Source organism: Echinops telfairi, unplaced genomic scaffold, assembly GCF_000313985.2.
Source record: "Echinops telfairi isolate 266 unplaced genomic scaffold, ASM31398v2 ScPeMD7_23;HRSCAF=83, whole genome shotgun sequence".
In the NCBI taxonomy this organism is placed as follows: domain Eukaryota; kingdom Metazoa; phylum Chordata; class Mammalia; order Afrosoricida; family Tenrecidae; genus Echinops; species Echinops telfairi.
This window is the reverse complement of record NW_022103920.1, coordinates 67,645,040-67,650,246: the sequence shown is the minus strand read 5'-3', so window position 1 is coordinate 67,650,246 and position 5,207 is coordinate 67,645,040. Positions and strand designations below refer to the sequence as shown.

General features: G+C 42.1%; 1 pseudogene; it reads right to left on the bottom strand.

The window, feature by feature from the left end:
* Nucleotides 1-1,810: 1,810 nt before the first annotated feature.
* Nucleotides 1,811-4,019, bottom strand: LOC101660669 (annotated as a pseudogene).
* Nucleotides 4,020-5,207: the final 1,188 nt, after the last annotated feature.

Here is a 5,207-nt window from a genome sequence, read left to right as displayed (position 1 = left end):
CCCTTGGCGGTTTCTCTGGGCATGAGTGACTTGCATCAACATTTATCCTATGAAAGGTAAAAGGAGAGAGATGTGGCAAGAGAGAGGAGAAGCTAGGGAAGGACCAAGAAGGAAAGGCCAGCATCAGAGCACATCCTTGGAGGCTGGGGCTCCTGTGCTGAGCTAGGGGAAGATTGATGGCAAGAGGCTTGGAGATCTCCCAGGAACTGTGGGCCCCCGATATTGAAAGGAGACAAGGAAATCTAGCACCAGAAAGGAGAGGAAGGTTTTCCCTCTAACCTGTGCGCTGAATTTGGTTTGTGAGTCTCTAAACCGCGAAAGAATAAATCTGTATCTATTAAAGCCATCCCCCCCAATTTTTTTGCCTTAATGTTCCCTATTCATTTAAGAAGCAAGTTTCTTCCTGAACTGACTTATATTTCACAACTCTTGTGGTTGTCAGGCACCCTCGAGTTGGTTTCAAATCATAACGTCCTTATAGACAGTCATCCCTCTGTACCCATAGTGGGGATTGGTTCCAGGACCCTCTGCAGTTACCCAAATCAGAGGATTCTGAAATCCCTTCTATAAAATGGCATAGTATTTGCATATAATCCACTTACATCCTCCCATATGCTTGAAAACATCTTTAGATACCTTATAATACCTAATATAATTTATATGCTTTATAAACAGCAGTTTATACTCTTATCTTTTGACAGATTAAGGATTCCTGGTGGTGTAGTGGTTACTCTTTAGGCTTTGATCTGTTAGGTCATAAGTTTCAAACCACTTGTCACTCTGCGGGAGGACACAGCTTTCTACTCCTGTAAAGAGCTACAGTTTTGGAAACTCAACAGGTGACAGTTGTACACTGTCCTATGGGGTCACTATGAGTTGGTATTGACTCGATGGCAAAATGTTTTTTGCTTGTTTGTTTGTTTTTGAGAGATTACTTGGACCATTTAATTGCTTTTTTTTGTTTTTGGTAGATGAGGCGTGGGGGTGGGGGTGGGGCTGCTATTTTAGAGGTGGAAGTTGCAGATTTGAAGCATGTAGCAAAATGAAACATTGCCCTGACTTGTACCATCCTCCCATTTTTGTTGTGTTTCAACCCATAGCTGTGGTTACAGTGCCAATCCATGTCTCTGAGGCCCTCCCTCTGTTGACTGGCCATCTGCTTGACCCAATCTGATGCCTCTCTCCAACAATTGGTCCCTCCTTCTGACCCGTCTGAAGCAAGCATGCTGAAGTGTCCTCGTACTCACGGCCAAGGACCATTCTCACTCTATTTCTTCCAAGACAGCTTGTTCTTCGGTCAGTCCCTGGTGTCTTCGATATTCTTCTCCAGCAGCACAATTTGAACGCGTCAGTGTTTCTTTATCATGAAATTCTCAAACAATATCAAATGCTGTTTGTTTGCCCTTTGCACAGCTTTTGAGTTATTAAACTTTGTTGTGTATGATTTTCAGGTATCTCATGAGATGAGAAAAATTAGAATCACAGGTGGCAACATGAAAGAATCTCAAATTTGTAATTGGATTGAGTTAACACAAGTATTTCTAAATGTGTATGGTATTAAGCGTTAATCTTTTTATGTTGCCAGTTAGAAATACAGAGATTTATTTTGAGACTTTGCATTTTTCACTTACAATACAGGCCTAATGTGTTGACCTTTCCCCCTATGTACATATTCACATTTGATTATTGAAAAGACACCAACACTTAGTAGAACTATTTAACTTTTAAAAACAGTTAGTCAATCGCAACACCTCTGGACCCTTCAGATTCTGATTGTGGCACCGTGCAGTTTCTGTTCTCACCTGCTGGCTTAATCAACCTCTTTGAAGATGGGTCCGTGAGAGGCGCCATCAGATGGCGGAGCTCCACCATCAAGGATGCCGCAGCGTCCCTCCAGGCATGGCTCCGGCACACTTGACAAAGATGGTGAACTTGACAAAGATGGGGTTGCAGACCTTCTCCAGTTCTTTCTGATGATGTTCAAATTCCTCTTTCTCTGCTGTCTGATTCATATCAAGCAAGCTGATAATTACATTATACTTGTCAAGAATCTTCTGTTGGTTTTCCTTGTTGATCTTGCCTTGAAACGATTCTTTTCTTTTTCGGCTTGAACAAATAAATGCATTCTCTCAGCACGTGGAAGGATTGATTCCAAATTCAGAGGGTCAGCCCTCGGGGGATTCTCTCTGTTGGCTCTGGTGAAAAGTCCTAGTCTTCTTTCGACATCTGTGGGCCTAACGGCCCTTGGAGGTCCCCATGTGTCTTCCACCAACCTTTCTCTGGTCCTAGGAAGTTCACAGTGTTCATAGGATGCGCCCTGCTCCTAGCTCTTCTTCCTGGGGCTATAGAATCCCTCTGATCTTGATCTCTCTCCCTCTCTCCATTTTGAAACAGTTTTATTTACAGGTAATTCACAGACTCATATTTCAGTAGTTTAAATAAATTGAAAACAGTGGCACAATCATCACCACAATTAATTTTGGAATATTTCCTTCATTTTCGGACTTCCCATGAAACTTTTCATCTTCAACTGTTGCTTTCATGTTAAATGCACGAGTCAAGTGAATTCATAGAGAATACCTATCCACTGCTTCTCATCCTCAGCTCTGTACTTCTCAGCTTCCTGAACCACAGGGCTTCTTTACCTAAGCAGCCCCTGTCCTTAGTGATGCAAATCTTGCTCTCTTTTCTAGTATTCTTTCCCAGAGCAAAGACATCAAGAATGCTATTTGCATCAACATCCAAAGTGACTTCAATCCGAGCACCACCATGGCCCGCCAGAGGTATGCCCACAAGCTCAAACTTGCCAAGTAGCTTGTGATCCTTGGTCATTGCACTTGATGAGACCAGTTAAGACTCGCCAGCATTTCCAAACCAAGGGAAAGAGAAGTGACATCCAGAGCAGCAAATCTTGAACTTGTTCAGATTTGTCTCCAGATAAGATAGCCGCCTGTACAGCTGTTCCACAATCAACAGCCTCATCAGGGTCGATGCTCTTGTTTAATCCTTTTTATTAAAGAAGTAGTGAAGAAGTTTTCGCATCTAGGGAATATGAGTAGAACCACTCACCAGGACACGGATTTCTGCTTGTCCAGTTTGCCATCCCTAAAGGCTTTCTCCACAGGCTCCCGGATACTACAGAACAGGCCGGCATTCACTTCTTCATATCAGGCATGGGAAATACAGAGGTCAATTCCTTCATAGAGCCAATGAGTCTCTGTACTGGCCTGGGTGCCGGAAGAGAAGGTGCCCTTTGCATGGTCATAAGTGATGCCCAGGTACTGGCCTGCTCTCTTATCCTCCCTGATGTCCTTTTTGTGATTGCATTTGTGACTCCAGTTGTCAAAATCTTCTCCACCTAAGTGGTGTCTTCAGCTGTAGACTTTACCTTGAAGATTCCATCTTCAATAGTTAGGACTGATACACCACCTCCTGAGTCAAAGATCAGTACATTTCTTTCTGCACCAACATTTCTGTATAAGCCATAATAGCAGTAGCAGCTGGCTCACTGATGATTCTCATTACATGAGGGCCAGTGATGGCTCCAACATTTTTGGTAGCCTGATGCTGAGGGTTGTTTAAGCAGGCTGGTGCAGTGACAATGGCATAGATAACTGTCTTCCCAAGGTAGGCTTCTGCAGTTTCCTTCATTTCTCAGAGCCACAGAGAACAGCTGTCTTGGGTTGAAACTTTTTATTTTTCCCTTATATTCCAGTTGAACCTCGAGCCTGCCTGCATCATTCATCACCATGAAGTGTCAGTGTTTTATATCAGACTAGAAAACATTATCAAATCTACTTCCAGTCAGACATTTAGTATCAAAATCTGTTTGTGTGGGATTCATAGCAACTTGTTTCTTTGGCACATAATTAATCATTAGGTATTCCAAAAGCAACATAACTTGGTGTGGTTTAGTTGACCTGATGGTTTTCAATTATCTCCACTTTTCCATGCTGGAAGACACCAACACAGGAATACATGGTGCCAAGATCAATGCCAACTGCAAGTCCCTAAGCCATGATTACTCAGTATAGGTCCAGGTATGCGAAGCAAGAAATGGAGACTGTAAGACTACCGCCACACTAATGAGACCCTAAGCATTAACTTTTATTACAGTGGCAGTGAAAAAGGTTACCTTCCTAGCTCTGTCCATTTACCTCCAAGTTTGTTTTACTCTGAATGAACAGCTGTGTCTCTATGTGTTAAATTGAATTTAAAGCAATTATTTATCTTGCTCATGGTGTTTTAGAGTTAGGTAGGATTCTATGTTCAACTTAACTGATTTCTAGTTGTGTTATGGTGGTCAGTTTATTTAGCAATTTCAGATTAGTAATCTTTTGGCCTTTTCTTTCATATGTAAAGTTTACAATTGTCTTCTTAATGGCATATGAGGAGGACACCCAAAAAAACTGGAATTTTTTTTCAACGCTATGTATTTAAATTTTTGTGTTTTATAAAACAACCTTATCACCTTCAAAGTACTCTCCATTACACTTGACACATTTGTCAAATCTGCAATTCCATTCTTGGAAATGTTTTTTAAATTCATCTGTTCAGATGGCTGACAGCACCTCCCTCGATTTTCCTTCACCTCTTCTATGTCATCAGGCCATAGTCCTTTCGTGTCTCTCTTCGTTGGCACGGGGGAGGTCAGGTGAGTGAGGTACGTGGGACAAGAGAGGCAAGCTGTTGTTTGCTAAAACTGGCACATTGAGAAGGTTGTGACAAAGCAGTCCCCCATCTGCCATAAATCAGGCCTTTTTTGCTGCTCCCTGTTATGCAATCTTTTCAGGACCTCGAAATAGAAAGCTTGTTTAACAGTCTGACCTGGTGGAAGGAACTTCAAATATGCTATCCCCAGCTCATCAAAAAAAACAAAAACAAAAAAACCCCACCAAAACCGAATGAGATCTTTGATTTCACTTGACAAGAATTTTTTGGGTGAGGTGACAGTGGCATCTTCCACTGGCTTCATAGATGTTGGTTTGGGGTCATAAAAAGAGCACCATGTCTCATCACCAGTAATGACCTTGAAAGAAAGTCTGGTCTCTTCGGAGCTGTTCTTTCAAAGCAGGGCATGTTTCCAGTTGATGCTTTTTTTCCTGGTCAGTCAGAACCTGAGGCACAAATTTCACAAACCCTTCCCATTCCCAAATCTTCCATTAAAATTCACTGAACTAAGCTCCAAGATAGTCCAGATAACTTCC